General features: G+C 44.3%; 1 gene segment (V, D, J or C); it reads left to right on the top strand.

Annotated features, from left to right (window-relative positions):
* The window catches only part of LOC311232267 (immunoglobulin heavy constant epsilon-like), a 34,437-nt gene extending 16,943 nt beyond the window's left edge, over positions 1–17,494 (top strand). Inside the window, exons 3-5 of the C gene segment in view lie at positions 12,690–13,001; positions 16,219–16,344; positions 16,436–17,494.
* The last annotated feature ends 882 nt before the right edge of the window (positions 17,495–18,376 follow it).

The following is an 18,376-nucleotide window of genomic DNA, read 5'->3' as shown; positions in this document are numbered from 1 at the left end:
TGGAGGAGTACATCTCTGAGTCCTTGACAGCAGGCCTCATTCGGCCCTCGTCCTCCCCAGTGGCGGCCGGTTTCTTTTTTGTTGGGAAGAAGGATGGAGACCTTCGGCCCTGCATTGACTATCGCCAACTCAACGAGATCACCATTAAGAACAAGTATCCTCTTCTTCTCATGAACTCCACCTTCGAGCCCCTCACCCAGGCTACCGTCTTCACTAAACTGGACCTCCAGAGTGCCTACCATCTGGTCCGTATCCGAGAGGGCAACGAGTGGAAGACTGCCTTCAAGACTCCCAGGGGTCATTATGAGTATCTGGTAATGCCGTTCGGCCTCACCAACGCTCCGGCGGTATTCCAGGCGCTCATGAACGGCATCCTCCGTGACATGCTCGAGGAGTTTGTGGTGGTCTACCTTGACGACATCCTCATCTTCTCCAAGACTCTCGAGGAACATGTCCATCATGTCCGCCGAGTACTTGAGCGCCTTCTCCACAACCGGCTCTTCGTTAAGGCAGAGAAGTGCCGCTTCCACTCCAATTACGTTGATTACCTTGGCTTCATCATGGAGAGTGGCCAGACCCGAGCCGACCCCCGCAAGATCCAGGCTGTGGTAGAGTGGCCGGAGCCCTCTTCTCGGAGGGAGCTACAAAGCTTCCTCTTGCGCCGCCCCTGTGCCTCAAATAGATCCGCTATCAACTCTATCTTTAATCTTTCAAAATGTTCAGTTGCTATCGCTATTAGCTCTATCTTTAATTTTTCAAAATGTACAGTTGCTATTGCATGCACTCATCTGTGTCTCACCACACACATGAGTGCATGCTTACCAACTGTCCGTCTGCAACACTACTATCACCGACATCTAAGAAGGGAGATCCCCCCTTGAACGGCCCTTCTAAGGTTTCTCTCCTCCACATTGCCTGTGGAGCTTTTTTTTCCCTATTGTTAGGTTTTAGTGAGTTTTTCCTTACCTTCGCGTGGGGTATGTCTGGGAGTGCTTGCATTCTTTCATTTATTTGCATTCATCTAAAAAATGTTTGGACCCTATGGTGTTCTTGTTCTGTTCTTGACTTATTGTTATGTTGTCTTCTTGACTTGTTTAAAGAAGACCTGTACGGCCCATGGGGACATTAACGTGTGTTGTCGGGCCCTATAAATAAATTTGATTTGATTTGATTCCTCGGTTTTGCAAACTTTTACCGGAGGTTCATCTGGAACTACAGCCAAGTGGCGGAACCACTTACCAAGCTGACCTCTCCCTCCCTGCAGTTTGACTGTTCTCCAGTGGCCTGCGCTGCGTTCCGTTCCCTCAAGAACAGATTCACCACCGCCCCGGTCTTGCTCCACCCAGACCCCAAGAAGCAGTTCCTTGTGGACGTGGACGCCTCGGATACTGGACTAGGGGCTATCCTGTCTCAGCGGTCGGCGACGGACCAGAAGGTCCATCCATGCGCCTTCTACTCTCGTTGTTTCCTTCCTGCTGAGAGGAACTATGACATTGGAAATCGGGAGCTGCTGGCAGTGGTGGCTGCCTTGGAGGAGTGGCGTCATTGGCTGGAGGGGGCCGAGGAACCGTTCACCATTTGGACAGACCATAAGAACTTGACGTACATCCGCGCATCCAAGCGCCTCAACGGCCGGCAAGCAAGGTGGGCCAGCTTCCTCAGTCGGTTCGACTTCTCTTTGACCTTTCGCCCTGGGTCCCGCAACACGAAGGCCGACTCTCTGTCCCGGTTACACTCCAAGGGGGATCCAACCACTGAGGATCCGACTCCCATCCTCCCTGAGGTCAGGGTGGTTGGAGTGGTCACTTGGGGCATCCAAGCAACGTACCTTATCGTCGCCTCTTCGTCCCCGACTCAGTCCGGTCCCGGGTTCTCCAATGGGGCCATACCAGCCGGTTTGCCTGCCACCCCGGCATCCACGCACTTTCTCCTTCCTGGCTCGTCGGTTCTGGTGGCCCACCATGAGGAACGACGTCAGGGAGTTCGTACTGGCCTGCACGGTCTGCGCCCGCAGCAAGGCCTCTCACCAGGCACCCTCCGGTCTACTACAGCCACTTCCCATTCCGAGCCGCCCTTGGTCCCATGTGGCGTTGGACTTCGTCACTGGCCTTCCACCCTCCCAGGGAAACACAGTCCTTCTGATAGTGGTGGATCGTTTCAGCAAGGGGGTTCACCTCGTGGCCCTTCCAAGCTTCCATCAGCTTCCGAGACAGCGGACCTCCTGACGAGCCACGTGTTCCGCCTCCATGGTTTTCCCCAGGACGTCGTCTCGGACCGGGGGCCCCAGTTCACTTCCCAGGTATGGCGGGCCTTTTGTAAGGGATTGGGGGCCACTGTTAGTCTTTCGTCTGGTTACCATCCACAGACTAACGGGCAGACTGAGAGAATGAACAAGAGCGTGGAATCTGCTCTCCGGTGTGTTAATAATTGAAATTGGTCTATAATTATTGAGATCAGAAGGATCACCACCTTTATGCAATGGAATGACTTTTGCACATTTCCAGCTTAATGGAGTTTCATTAGTTGTTAAAGATAAATTAAATAAATCAGACAAAGGATATGATAATACATGAGATGCAAGTTTGATGAATTTGATCTCCATCCCATCTGAACCACAGCTAGTACCCAATCTTAATTCATCAATGACCTTCTGTACATCAAGCGGACGGATACTTCTAAAGGAAAAAGAGCTGTTGCATCTGGTGTTATTAAGAGGCACATCGGAATATGAGGAGTCATTAAATTTGAGTCTGCAGACAGAATTAAAGTGCTGATTAAAGGCAAGTGCAATTGAGGAGGGATCATTGACAACTTCATTATTAATTCTAATATGAGTGGGATTTATAGATGACTTCTTAGTAATGCTGTTGATTCTCTTCCAAAACTGTTTTGGATTGCTAAATTCATTGCTTAAACAATCTTTGAAATAGTTGGATTTAGCATTTCTTGTTTTAGTTGTACATAAGTTCCGTATTTGTTTATATGCAATGAATACAAAGCAGAATCCTTTGTCAGACGATGCTTTTCCCAAGCCTTATCTCTTTGTTTATACAGATTTATAAGTTCACTATTAATCCAGGGCAAGTGTCTACCCTTTACTTTGAGCATCTTCCAGGGAGCATGATGGTCAATAACATTAGTAAGCTCAGTGTAGAAGAAATTCCATGCATCTTCAACAAATGGAATCAATTTAAACCTGTCCCAATTTATAGATGTTATATCTTGAATAAAGTGCTCAATATTCAAATTCCTACATTGTCTTATCCTGATACATTTTGGTGGTAGACGTGGTAACTTTATCTTCCAAATGCAGAAGATGATAGAATGGTCGCTGAAACTATCAGGTAACACACCAGAGTTTGAAATTCTGTCCGGGTGTGAGACGAGAATCCAATCTAGCAGGGACTTGGATCTAGTATCAACTCTAGTAGGCTCACTAATGAGTTGAGTTAAATTGACACTGCCAAATAGGTTTCGAGCATTACTAGATGATCGATCTAGCCAGTTGATGTTAAAGTCACCCAAGATAATAATTTCATTTGGACGATCTAAAGAGTTAATGGTGGATAATATATCATTTGTAGATTCAGAGGGAGAATCAGGAGGTCTATAAATATGTCCTATGGTCAACTGCTTATTTTCATGAAAGGAAATTTTTATAAAAAGACACTCAAAGTTTATAGGGTTTACCCTTGGCCTGAGGAGCTCAGATGTCAGATTTGATTTGACATATGTAGCCACTCCTCCACCTCTAGTACCCCTATCAGCTCTGTACAGAACATAGTTGTCAAGTTCAACTTCATTGTCAGAGATTGCACTATGCAACCATGTCTCAGATACAGTAATTACACTGGGATTATTGTAGACAAGCCAAGCTCTAAGTAGATCGATTTTGGGGTACAGACTCCTTATATTCAGGTGAATAACATTTAAACCTTTAGAAGTATTCATCATACCAGAGTTGTATTAAAAGAAAAAGAAACAAAAACAACGGGATATATAATCATGTGCAAGGAGGAACAATGGATAATGAGCAGGGAGCAGGAGAGCGACATACATTCAAGTACACACACACAACATAACATAAATACATAACACAAAACTAAATCCCAGCATGTCCCAGCAGTACCTGGCATGTCTATGGGAATTCACTATAAACTCAAAGCTCTGTCTGTATTCTTAGAGAAAGAAAAAGAAAAGAAAGTTTGTAGCCTGAAATTTACAGGCGGCATCAAAGACTTTAAATCTTTCATTCTGATAAATCTCTACTATGAATTAGTCACGGTATTAACGTGACGTACGCATATAGGCGCTACCGGAAGTGACGCATTTACGCTATGGCATTCAGAATGTAAACACAACAGCATGTAACATTAATGAAGCCAGAAAGAAAAAGAAGAAAATAAAATTTGTAGCCTGATATTTACAGGCGGCATCAAAGACTTTAAATCTTTCATTCTGATAAATCTCTACTATGAATTAGTCACGGTATTAACGTGACGTAAGCACGTAGGCGCTACCGGAAGTGACGCATTTACGCTACGACATTCAGAATGTAAACACAACAGCATGTAACATTAATTAAGCCATGTAGTAGGCTCACGCTAACATTGAGCACATATTTCCAAATCATAAACATGGCACAAATAGAACAAAACTCATAATGCAGAGGCATCACTTCATATGAAGGAACAAAGGAGAATTAAGAAGAAGAGAGGACACGGTCAATTAATTAATACGCCGGCTCGGACCATAAGAAGAGTTACCGAGCACTATCTCAGTCATAATAAACATCATCATTCGTACCGCATATCTTCTGGAGAGTTCGGTAAAGATATCAAGGCATTTTCAGCAAGCTTGGGACAGTTAAATCTTTCTTCTTTGCCATCAATGGTGACACACAATGTACATGGATAGCGAACAAAGTACTTGATCTTACGTTCGCGGAGCTTGCGTTTGATGGTGGCGAAGCTCTTGTGACGCCTCGCCAAGTCTGCGCTGAGGTCTGGGTTGAAGTAGACACGAGATCCGTTGAATTCCACTCTCTTACTCTCTCTGGCAAGTCGAAGGATTTTCACCTTGTCCTGGAAGTAGAGCAACTTTATGATGATGGGCCTAGGCGTGCCACGCTCGTTCTGACGATTTGTCGGTGAGCGATGGGCTCTTTCAATGATTGGAACGGTGGGGAAGTTATCCGGACCCAGGAGCGATGGAATTATTTTGGACATGAACCCAATCACATCGGTGCCTTCAGCAGACTCAGGGATTCCGACGACACAAAGATTCAGTTGACGACTCCGATTCTCCAGGTCATCAGTCTTCTCACGTAGGTAAGCATTGTGTTCCTCTAGAACTTTCACCCGAACAAGTAGATTATCGACATTACTCTCGTTCTTGCCGACTCTCTCCTCAATTAACTCGACTTGACCTCCCAACATCTCCAGGGAGTTCTGAATATTAGTCAAGCCAGCCTGAACTGTATCCACTTTTGAGTCAATGTGTCTCAGCGTTTGAAGCGTTTCAGTCTTGCTCTTCTCGATGGCGTCCATCAAACTTTGCAGTGTAATAGTTGTCATTTTCACGAACAAACGAGGAAAAAAAAAACCACCGCAATGAAACTGAAATGGTTAAACTGCTCAAACTAATTAAAGTGGATCAAATTAGTAGTATTATCGGCTACAAACTGCGACAAACAGACGAGCAATTGAGACACGACCTCTCACACTGCGGCCATCTTTGTCATGTCTGGGAGATCACCAGGACTGCGCTGCTCTGGGCATCGGAGCGTGCCAGTCGGGGAGCTAACTGACGGCGGATCCCTGCGCCGACTTACCAACCAGGGCAGAGGGTATGGTTGTCCTCCAAAGATCTCCCGCTTCAATCCACCGCCAAGAAGCTGAACCCCCGGTTTGTCTGCCCTTTCGAGATCCGGAAGGTGCTCAGTCCCACGGCGGTGAGTCTCAAGCTTCCAGCATCCATGCGCATTCATCCTGTATTTCATGTGTCCCGAGTGAAGCCTGTCTCTCTCAGTCCCCTGATGCCTCCTTCCCCAGATCCGCCTCCTCCCGAGATGGTGGATGGACACCCCCAGTGGAAGGTCCGCCAGCTCATGGACATCCAACGCTGAGGACGGGGGTTCCAGTATCTGGTGGACTGGGAGGGATACAGTCCTGAGGAACGGAGCTGGGTCTCCCGCCAGCTCATCATGGATCCCGCCCTGATCGCCATTCCCATCCCGAGAAGCCAAGGCCGGGCAGGTCGCCGGTTGGCTCCCGTGGAGGGGGGGGTACTGTGAGGGCTGGCCCAGTACTGCGCGCTTCCAGGTGCCAATTACCATCACACACCTGAGAGGAGTTCCAATCAGCTCGACGGGAGCCCTCTTATACACGGTTTGCTGAACATTCAGTGTCGGGTCGTTTTGGTCACCACCAGCTACTGCTTGTTCCTCTTGTGGGTTTCTCGAGTACGCCCTTGGAAGTTGCCGCTGTTACCTCTCTCTGCCTCCGTGGACCCGTGCCTCGTATTTACACTTTGCCCTTGGTGAGTTTTTGGAAGTCTATTTTTTGATGCTCTGATATCCTCATTTTTATTCCTGGACTCAATATCTGTTTTTTGTGTGTTCCTTAACACTGAAGAATTGTCGCTTTGTTTTGGGTACTGGACTCTGCCTTGTTACTGGACTGCCTCGTAATCCCTACGTTTCTATTAATGACATTCTCCGTTTTCTTTTTCTCCACGAGTGGATTATCAATAAGCTGCAGAGCCGGAGAGCCACAGAGCCAACTCTGCTCTGGGCAGAGCCACAGAGCCGCAGAGCCGCAGAGCCCTACTCTGCTAAAGGACATCCCCCCCCCCGAATGCATTTACGTTATTTTTGCTCATTTCTGTTTGTGAAATAAATACGCCCATCGTTTTTGGCTAACTCTGAACTACCTGTCTGTGTCGTGCTGTTGGGGTTGTTTACAAACCATAACAGAAAAGATGCGACGGCTGCCTCCTTGTGTACCGGAGGGGACACGTGATGCAAGGCTTCGTCCACATTGCAGCTGACCAGTGGGAGGCATGGTCTAACAACGTTCGAGACAGGGGAGGGTAGAATTGGATAATACAAAATTGGGATGGGAGAAAAATAGAAAATGGGGAGAAAAAGTAGATAAAAAAAATATATATTTGTTGTTGTTATTTACATGTATACACAGATGTTTCATGGTGTAACAGAAACACATGGTACAATGCAGTGGTGGAAAGTATTGTATTCACGTACAATTGCGAGGTACTTGTACTTTACCTTAGTATTTTCATTTTAGGGAACTTTGTACGTTTACTCCACTACATTTCAAAGGACATATTGTACTTTTTACTCCACTATATTCATCTGATACTAGCTACTTTGAAGGACAATATTTAGCATAGAAAACGTGACAAGTATATATGAAGATAATAATAGGAATATAAGAATATATTAGTATATATCATATACTGTATATAATTGAAAGAATATGAGAAGATAAATCGTCGTTGTTCAATTGTAAGCCTGCCAACTTCAAGAGGATGTAATCAGAGCAACGTAACTGGACCACATACCACTTTTTTTTTGTAATCCTCTTTTTCTCCGCCTGATTTTTCTATGCTTTTCCTCCCATCCCAATTTAGTCGTTATGCCAATTCCCCCCCTCCCCTACCTGGTCGTTGTGCGCATGTTCCCCCTACTGGTCGGTACAAGGGAACCCTGAAGTCTACCACATGCTTCCTCCGACACATGCGGCTCGCTTTTCACCTGGCAGCGAGGACTCTCATTGGTGAAGTGTAATGCGTGGGAGGTCACGCTGCCTTCACCACTTCCTGCCTTTCGCTGAGCAGGTGCCCAGACCTGACCTGTAGGCGTCGCTGTCCACAATGCCAGATTACCACCCATGACTTCCCTCCCGCTAACTCAGCCAAACGAGTTAGTATGGCGACCGGCCCGAGCCGCAGGCAATGCTGACTCCGGGAGTCGAGACCGCAGCCTCTTGCATTGGTGACGAGCGCAATCTCCGCTACGCCACCCGACCACCCCTGACCACATACCACTTTAACATAACCTTTAATCACAGCAGCATGACTGGACTACATACCACTTTAACATAACCTTTAATCAGAGCAATGTAACTGGACCACATACCACTTTAACATAACCTTTAATCAGAGCAGCATAACTGGACCACATACCACTTTAACATAACCGTTAATCAGAGGAATGTAACTGGACCACATACCACTTTAACATATCCTTTAATCAGAGCAGCATAACTGGACCACATACCACTTTAACATATCCTTTAATCAGAGCAGCATAACTGGACCACATACCACTTTAACATATCCTTTAATCAGAGCAGCATAACTGGACCACATACCACTTTAACATAACCTTTAATCAGAGCAGCATAACTGGACCACATACCACTTTAACATAACCTTTAATCAGAGCAATGTAACTGGACCACATACCACTTTAACATATCCTTTAATCAGAGCAGCATAACTGGACCACATACCACTTTAACATAACCTTTAATCAGAGCAGCATAACTGGACCACATACCACTTTAACATATCCTTTAATCAGAGCAGCATAACTGGACCACATACCACTTTAACATAACCTTTAATCAGAGCAATGTAACTGGACCACATACCACTTTAACATATCCTTTAATCAGAGCAGCATAACTGGACCACATACCACTTTAACATAACCTTTAATCAGAGCAGCATAACTGGACCACATACCACTTTAACATATCCTTTAATCAGAGCAGCATAACTGGACCACATACCACTTTAACATAACCTTTAATCAGAGCAGCATAACTGGACCACATACCACTTTAACATAACCTTTAATCAGAGCAATGTAACTGGACCACATACCACTTTAACATATCCTTTAATCAGAGCAGCATAACTGGACCACATACCACTTTAACATAACCTTTAATCAGAGCAGCATAACTGGACCACATACCACTTTAACATATCCTTTAATCAGAGCAGCATAACTGGACCACATACCACTTTAACATAACCTTTAATCAGAGCAATGTAACTGGACCACATACCACTTTAACATATCCTTTAATCAGAGCAGCATAACTGGACCACATACCACTTTAACATAACCTTTAATCAGAGCAGCATAACTGGACCACATACCACTTTAACATATCCTTTAATCAGAGCAGCATAACTGGACCACTTTAACATATCCTTTAATCAGAGCAGCATGACTGGACTACATACCACTTTAACATATCCTTTAATCAGAGCAGCATAACTGGACCACATACCACTTTAACATAACATTTAATCAGAGCAGCATATCTGGACCACATACCACTTTAACATATCCTTTAATAAGAGCAACGTAACTGGACCACATACCACTTTAACATAACCTTTAATAAGAGCAACGTAACTGGACCACATACCACTTTAACATAACCTTTCATCAGAGCAGCATAACTGGACCACATACCACTTTAACATAACCTTTAACCAGAGCAACGTAACTGGACCATATACCACTTTAACATAACCTTTAACCAGAGCAACGTAACTGGACCACATACCACTTTAACATCACCTTTAATCAGAGCAGCATAACTGGACCGCATACCACTTTAACACAACCTTTAATCAGAGCAGCAGAAATGGACCACACGTTTTTCAAGTTTGTCATACAGAAGTACAGAATACTTTTATACAAAATGCTTCTTTCTGTTACGCTCCAGAGACTGTGCTGGACAAAAGATAAGTATGAAATAAAATAGTATAGCATGTAAAAATAGAAGTAAAAATAGAAGTCACGTACGTAGACACAGTGTTCAGTATATACATATGTACAATGTTCGATGCAGAATAGAAGTAACTGAGTTACCATACAATATACAATACTATGCAATATACTAATATACAATATACTATATAGTGCAAAGCAGAAATGGGATAAGGTACAATTTAGGTACAATTTACAGTAAGGTGTAGTGAGGTATGGGTTGTAGTGCAAATCCTTTACCAATAAATATAAAGTGTGTTTAGGTGTTCTAAAGTGTTACTTTACTGTAACATAACCTGCAGAGTTAATTCAAAATCAAATACTTCTCAACTTTTACTTTTTAATACCATTTACTGTAATACAGGTGTTTCTATGTTTACTTAAGTAAAGGAACTGTGTTGTGTTTTGTGTGTACTGTGTTGTGTACTGTGTTGTGTTGTGTGTTGTGTACTGTGTTGTGTTGTGTACTGTGTTGTGTACTGTGTTGTGCACTCTGTTGTGTTGTGTACTGTGTTGTGTACTGTGTTGTGGTGTGTACTGTGTTGTGTACTGTGTTGTGTACTGTGTTGTGCACTCTGTTGTGGTGTGTACTGTGTTGTGTACTGTGTTGTGTTGTGTACTGTGTTGTGTACTGTGTTGTGTTGTGTACTGTGTTGTGTACTGTGTTGTGTACTGTGTTGTGTTGTGTACTGTGTTGTGTACTGTGTTGTGTTGTGTACTGTGTTGTGTACTGTGTTGTGGTGTGTACTGTGTTGTGTTGTGTACTGTGTTGTGGTGTGTACTGTGTTGTGTACTGTGTTGTGGTGTGTACTGTGTTGTGTTGTGTACTGTGTTGTGGTGTGTACTGTGTTGTGTACTGTGTTGTGTTGTGTACTGTGTTGTGTACTGTGTTGTGTTGTGTACTGTGTTGTGTGTACTGTGTGTTGTGTACTGTGTTGTGTTGTGTACTGTGTTGTGTTGTGTACTGTGTTGTGGTGTGTACTGTGTTGTGTACTGTGTTGTGGTGTGTACTGTGTTGTGTTGTGTACTGTGTTGTGGTGTGTACTGTGTTGTGTACTGTGTTGTGTTGTGTACTGTGTTGTGTACTGTGTTGTGTTGTGTACTGTGTTGTGTGTACTGTGTGTTGTGTACTGTGTTGTGTGTACTGTGTGTTGTGTACTGTGTTGTGTGTACTGTGTGTTGTTTACTGTGTTGTGTTGTGTGTACTGTGTGTTGTGTTGTGTGTTGTGTACTGTGTTGTGTGTACTGTGTGTTGTGTTGTGTTGTGTGTACTGTGTGTTGTGTTGTGTACTGTGTACTGTGTTGTGTGTACTGTGTGTTGTGTACTGTGTTGTGTGTACTGTGTGTTGTGTACTGTGTTGTGTTGTGTGTACTGTGTGTTGTGTTGTGTTGTGTGTTGTGTACTGTGTTGTGTGTACTGTGTGTTGTGTTGTGTGTACCGTGTGTTGTGTTGTGTACTGTGTGTTGTGTTGTGTACTGTGTGTTGTGTACTGTGTTGTGTACTGTGTTGTGTTGTGTTGTGTGTACTGTGTGTTGTGTTGTGTACTGTGTGTTGTGTACTGTGTTGTGTTGTGTTGTGTGTACTGTGTGTTGTGTTGTGTACTGTGTACTGTGTGTTGTGTTGTGTGTTGTGTACTGTGTTGTGTGTACTGTGTGTTGTGTTGTGTTGTGTGTACCGTGTGTTGTGTTGTGTACTGTGTTGTGTTGTGTTGTGTGTACTGTGTGTTGTGTTGTGTACTGTGTGTTGTGTACTGTGTGTTGTGTACTGTGTTGTGTACTGTGTTGTGTTGTGTGTACTGTGTGTTGTGTTGTGTACTGTGTGTTGTGTACTGTGTTGTGTTGTGTGTACTGTGTGTTGTGTTGTGTACTGTGTGTTGTGTTGTGTACTGTGTGTTGTGTACTGTGTTGTGTTGTGTTGTGTGTACTGTGTGTTGTGTTGTGTACTGTGTGTTGTGTACTGTGTTGTGTACTGTGTTGTGTTGTGTGTGCTGTGTGTTGTGTTGTGTACTGTGTTGTGTGTACTGTGTTGTGTGTACTGTGTGTTGTGTTGTGTACTGTGTGTTGTGTTGTGTACTGTGTGTTGTGTACTGTGTTGTGTTGTGTGTACTGTGTGTTGTGTTGTGTACTGTGTGTTGTGTACTGTGTTGTGTACTGTGTTGTGTTGTGTGTGCTGTGTGTTGTGTTGTGTACTGTGTTGTGTGTACTGTGTTGTGTGTACTGTGTGTTGTGTTGTGTACTGTGTGTTGTGTTGTGTACTGTGTGTTGTGTACTGTGTTGTGTTGTGTTGTGTGTACTGTGTGTTGTGTTGTGTACTGTGTGTTGTGTACTGTGTTGTGTACTGTGTTGTGTTGTGTGTGCTGTGTGTTGTGTTGTGTACTGTGTTGTGTACTGTGTTGTGTTGTGTGTACTGTGTGTTGTGTTGTGTACTGTGTGTTGTGTACTGTGTTGTGTTGTGTTGTGTGTACTGTGTGTTGTGTTGTGTACTGTGTTGTGTGTACTGTGTTGTGTACTGTGTTGTGTTGTGTTGTGTGTACTGTGTGTTGTGTTGTGTGTACCGTGTGTTGTGTTGTGTACTGTGTGTTGTGTACTGTGTTGTGTACTGTGTTGTGTTGTGTTGTGTGTACTGTGTTGTGTACTGTGTGTTGTGTTGTGTGTTGTGTACTGTGTTGTGTGTACTGTGTGTTGTGTTGTGTTGTGTGTACTGTGTGTTGTGTACTGTGTTGTGTACTGTGTTGTGTTGTGTTGTGTGTACTGTGTGTTGTGTTGTGTTGTGTGTACTGTGTGTTGTGTTGTGTTGTGTGTACTGTGTGTTGTGTTGTGTACCTCCACCTCTGATGGTAACACTAACAGCGCAGCTCCTCTTGGTTGGCAGAGACGGGTCCGGTTCCCACGGTGGAGGTTCTGGTTCCGTGGCACAGTGACGGCCCCGGCCCCCTCTCTCTCCTGTGTCTGGTGTCGGGAGTGGTGCCGTCGCAGGTCCGTGTGTCCTGGCTGGTGGACGGGAGAGAGGAGGGGGACGGCGCTGGACTCACCACGTCCACCTGGACCCGGGCCGGCCGCTCCGCCGCAGGCTCCACTCAGAGCTGGCTGGTGCTCGGCGCCGGGCGCTGGGCCAGAGGGGCGGCGGTGACCTGTGTGGTGCAGGTCGAAGGTCGCAGCGTCTCCACAACCGTTCAGAGGAAAGGCGAGTGTCTCATCTCTGTGGTTAACCCTTTCACTGCCACACCACAGCCGGTTAACCCTTTCACTGCCACACCACAGCCGGTTAACCCTTTCACTGCCACACCACAGCCGGTTAACCCTTTCACTGCCACACCACAGCCGGTTAACCCTTTCACTGCCACACTACAGACGGTTAACCTTTCACTACCGCACTACAGAAGGTTAACCCTTTCACTACCACACTACAGACGGTTAACCTTTCACTACCACACTACAGAAGGTTAACCTTTCACTACCACACTACAGAATGTTAACCCTTTCACTACCACACTACAGAAGGTTAACCTTTTCACTACCACACTACAGAAGGTTAACCTTTCACTACCACACTACAGAAGGTTAACCCTTTCACTACCACACTACAGAAGGTTAACCTTTCACTACCACACTACTGAAGGTTAACCCTTTCACTACCACACTACAGAAGGTTAACCTTTCACTACCACACTACAGAAGGTTAACCCTTTCACTACCACACTACAGGTTAACCTTTCACTACCACACTACAGAAGGTTAACCTTTCACTACCACACTACAGAAGGTTAACCCTTTCACTACCACACTACAGAAGGTTAACCTTTCACTACCACACTACAGAAGGTTAACCTTTCACTACCACACTACAGACGGTTAACCTTCCACTGCCACACTACAGAAGGTTAACCTTTCACTACCACACTACAGAAGGTTAACCTTTCACTACCACACTACAGAAGGTTAACCCTTTCACTACCACACTACAGACGGTTAACCTTTCACTACCACACTACAGAAGGTTAACCTTCCACTGCCACACTACAGACGGTTAACCTTTCACTACCACACTACAGAAGGTTAACCTTTCACTACCACACTACAGAAGGTTAACCCTTTCACTACCACACTACAGACGGTTAACCTTTCACTACCACACTACAGAAGGTTAACCTTTCACTACCACACTACAGAATGTTAACCCTTTCACTACCACACTACAGAAGGTTAACCTTTCACTACCACACTACAGACGGTTAACCTTCCACTGCCACACTACAGAAGGTTAACCCTTTCACTACCACACTACAGAAGGTTAACCTTCCACTGCCACACTACAGAAGGTTAGCCCTTTCACTACCACACTACAGACGGTTAACCTTCCACTGCCACACTACAGAAGGTTAGCCCTTTCACTACCACACTACAGAAGGTTAACCTTTCACTACCACACTACAGAAGGTTAACCTTTCACTACCACACTACAGAAGGTTAACCCTTTCACTACCACACTACAGAAGGTTAACCTTCCACTGCCACACTACAGAAGGTTAACCCTTTCACTGCCACACCACAGCCGGTTAACCCTTTCACTGCCACACCACAGCCGGTTAACCTTTCACTACCACACTACAGAAGGTTAACCTTTCACTACCACACTACAGAAGGTTAACCCTTTCACTACCACACTACAGAAGGTTAACCTTTCACTACCACACTACAGAACGTTAACCTTCCACTACCACACTACAGAAGGTTAACCTTTCACTACCACACTACAGAAGGTTAACCTTTCACTACCACACTACAGAAGGTTAACCCTTTCACTACCACACTATATGTTAACCTTTCACTACCACACTACAGAAGGTTAACCTTTCACTACCACACTACAGAAGGTTAACCTTTCACTACCACACTACAGACGGTTAACCTTTCACTACCACACTACAGAAAGTTAACCCTTTCACTACCACACTACAGACGGTTAACCTTTCACTACCACACTACAGACGGTTAACCCTTCACTACCACACTACAGATGGTTAACCTTTCACTACCACACTACAGAAGGTTAACCTTTCACTACCACACTACAGACGGTTAACCTTTCACTACCACACTACAGATGGTTAACCATTTCACTACCACACTACAGACGGTTAACCTTTCACTACCACACTACAGAAGGTTAACCCTTTCACTGCCACACTACTGAAGGTTAACCCTTTCACTACCACACTACAGAAGGTTAACCCTTTCACTACCACACTACAGAAGGTTAACCTTTCACTACCACACTACAGAAGGTTAACCCTTTCACTACCACACTACAGAAGGTTAACCCTTTCACTACCACAGTACAGAAGGTTAACCTTTCACTACCACACTACAGAAGGTTAACCCTTTCACTACCACACTACAGAAGGTTAACCTTTCACTACCGCACTACAGAAGGTTAACCCTTTCACTACCACAGTACAGAAGGTTAACCTTTCACTACCACAATACAGAAGGTTAACCCTTTCACTACCACACTACAGAAGGTTAACCCTTTCACTACCACACTACAGAAGGTTAACCTTTCACTACTGCACTACAGAAGGTTAACCCTTTCACTACCACACTACAGAAGGTTAACCTTTCACTACCACAATACAGAAGGTTAACCCTTTCACTACCACACTACAGACGGTTAACCCTTTCACTACCACACTACAGAAGGTTAACCATTTCACTACCACACTACAGAAGGTTAACCTTTCACTACCACACTACAGAAGGTTAACCTTTCACTACCACACTACAGACGGTTAACCCTTTCACTACCACACTACAGAAGGTTAACCTTTCACTACCACACTACAGAAGGTTAACCTTTCACTACCACAGTACAGAAGGTTAACACTTTCACTACCACACTATAGAAGGTTAACCTTTCACTACCACACTACAGAAGGTTAACCCTTTCACTACCACAATACAGACGGTTAACCTTTAACTACCACACTACAGAAGGTTAACCCTTTCACTACCACACTACAGAAGGTTAACCTTTCACTACCACACTACAGAAGGTTAACCATTCACTACCACACTACAGAAGGTTAACCCTTTCACTACCACACTACAGAAGGTTAACCCTTTCACTACCACACTACAGACGGTTAACCTTTCACTACCACACTACAGACGGTTAACCCTTTCACTACCACACTACAGAAGGTTAACCTTTCACTACCACACTACAGACGGTTAACCTTTCACTACCACACTACAGACAGTTAACCCTTTCACTACCACACTACAGAAGGTTAACCTTTCACTACCACACTACAGACGGTTAACCCTTAGTGAAAGGTTAACCGTCTGTAGTGTGGTAGTGACAGGGTTAAAGCAGCTGTAATAGATGTATGTGTCCACAGATGACGTGTGGACCGGGTGTTACGTCATAGTGAGCCTGTACAGGACGCTGGCTGTGGCTTCCGTTGTGCTGCTCCTGGTGACGCTCACCGCCTGGGCAACACTTGCTGCCAAGGCCCGGCACCAAGGTACCAACGAGCAACGCAAACATGCGCTATCTCTTCTTTTCTAAATGTGTTAATGCTATTACATTCCTCTTTCTCATCTCTTCTGTTTCAGACCATGCAACGAATTGAACATGACTCTGCCTTCATTTCAACCTCACACTATGGAACTTTTTCATGAAAAATAAATGGCTTCTTTAGCTTCATAAATCAGATCTGTTCTTCAGTTGAGTCACATAGAAAATGTAAGACATTTATCACGCTGTAAGATCACTGGCTGTTTGTGGCTTCACGGTGAGGGCTTCAAAGCTGTAGCTGTTCAAGCTAGCTTAATTAAGCCTAACACTAGCACAGCCATGGAGAAAATGCCACTGGTTCCCGCCGGAACGGGTCAGATGACCCGACAGCTTATATGAGAAATATGAGAAAAATAAACAGTGTAAACTATATAATTACCTCTGAATATAAAAATATAGGTTTACCACAGGTTTGAGTAACAGATTTATTTTTTTAAATAATACTAATAATAATAAATACAAATATTATAATAAAAAAAAATTGTTATCGGATGGAAGAGCCACACATTGACGGGCAAAGAGCCACATGCGGCTCGCGAGCCACGGGTTGGCCACCCCTGCGCTAGACGCTCGCAAAGTGCTATGACTTTCCACATATATATTCCATATATATGTGACTAACGTTCTAATAAAATTTTCCTGAAGTAATTTTGAAATTTCAGAAACCATGCCAGATAAAACGGGTCCTTTTAGGAAAAGTCATTGAGTGACAGAGCTGGAGCTCGACCGAGTGATGAGGATACATTTATTGAAAATGCCTAGGGGTCATTTGACCCCTTGTCGGCTGTGCTAGTGTTAAATAAGACAAACATTTAAAATAAAAGCGACTGCCAAGGCAATTCATTCATCATGTTAGCACTCTAGCTAACGTTAGCAAGCTAGCAGAAAAGCACAAGATGTGGCCATTGTCTCAAAATCGAGGAATGTGAAACCTTGTGCCGAGTTTAACAAACTCAAGTGATTTAAACAGTATTTATTTCTCATATAACATTAATTCCATTCGTTCTACCATTTCACATCAGCTAGTTCAGTCACTGCATGACAGATTTGATGCTAGATAATGCCCAGTTACCTTCCTTGAAGAAATAAAAAAATGTGTTGCCATTAACTCTTGTGCTCTTACTCTTATTTCTGTTTGACATGTGATGTTGACATTGTTCAGTGATTTATAGTGTGTCTGTCAGTTGCAGTATCACAACTATTAGTAACCATGGCAACCCAGGGCACAATGGGGTTCTTAAAGGAACACGCCAACTTTTTGGGAAATTTGCTTATGTGCCATCTACCCTGGAGTTAGACAAGCAGATACCCTTTTCTTCTCTGTGCATGCATTAGGCTTAGGGAACAGCCGCACCGTTAGCCTAGCTTAGCGTCATTCAATGGAAGTAGGTGTGCCAGTGTAGCCTAGTTCCCAACAGTCACGAAATACACTCCAAATACAACTCCAAAACCTTCCTGTAAACATGTTGTGACCTGTGTATTTACCACGTGGAGAAATAAAAGAAAATTATTAGACATTTTAGTTTTCTAAGCAGATATATACTCTGAATTTTTTTTTGCCAAACCACTGCTGCCTGGGCGCAGTGATTTCATCACCTCAAAAGCCCAGTTTTTCAAAAAGCAACTATTCTTGTTCCTCACATTCACCCATTCACTCACACATTCACACACCGATGGCCGAGGCAACCATGCGGGCCTACTCCTACCTGGATGAGCCGGGGAGTTATGTGAGGATTATGTTTTTAGATGTAGAGCGCTTTTAATACTATTCAACCTCCCATACTTAAAGACAAGCTCAGGAAGATGGGGGTGGATCCCTCCTTCACTTCCTGGATCACGGATTGAATGAATGAATGAATGAATGAAAACTTTATTAACAGATTGCAGAATGGGTACAGTGCAGTACAGCTCAATACATACAATTGTTAAGGGGATGCAGACCAGAGAAAGACTTTCGTCTTGTTTCCACCAGGGTCCCC

Source organism: Notolepis coatsorum (genome assembly GCF_963971535.1).
Source record: "Notolepis coatsorum genome assembly, chromosome: 1".
Taxonomy (NCBI): Eukaryota; Metazoa; Chordata; class Actinopteri; order Aulopiformes; family Paralepididae; genus Notolepis; species Notolepis coatsorum.
Note: the sequence above shows the minus strand (reverse complement) of the source record. Positions and strands in the feature narration are given on the sequence as shown.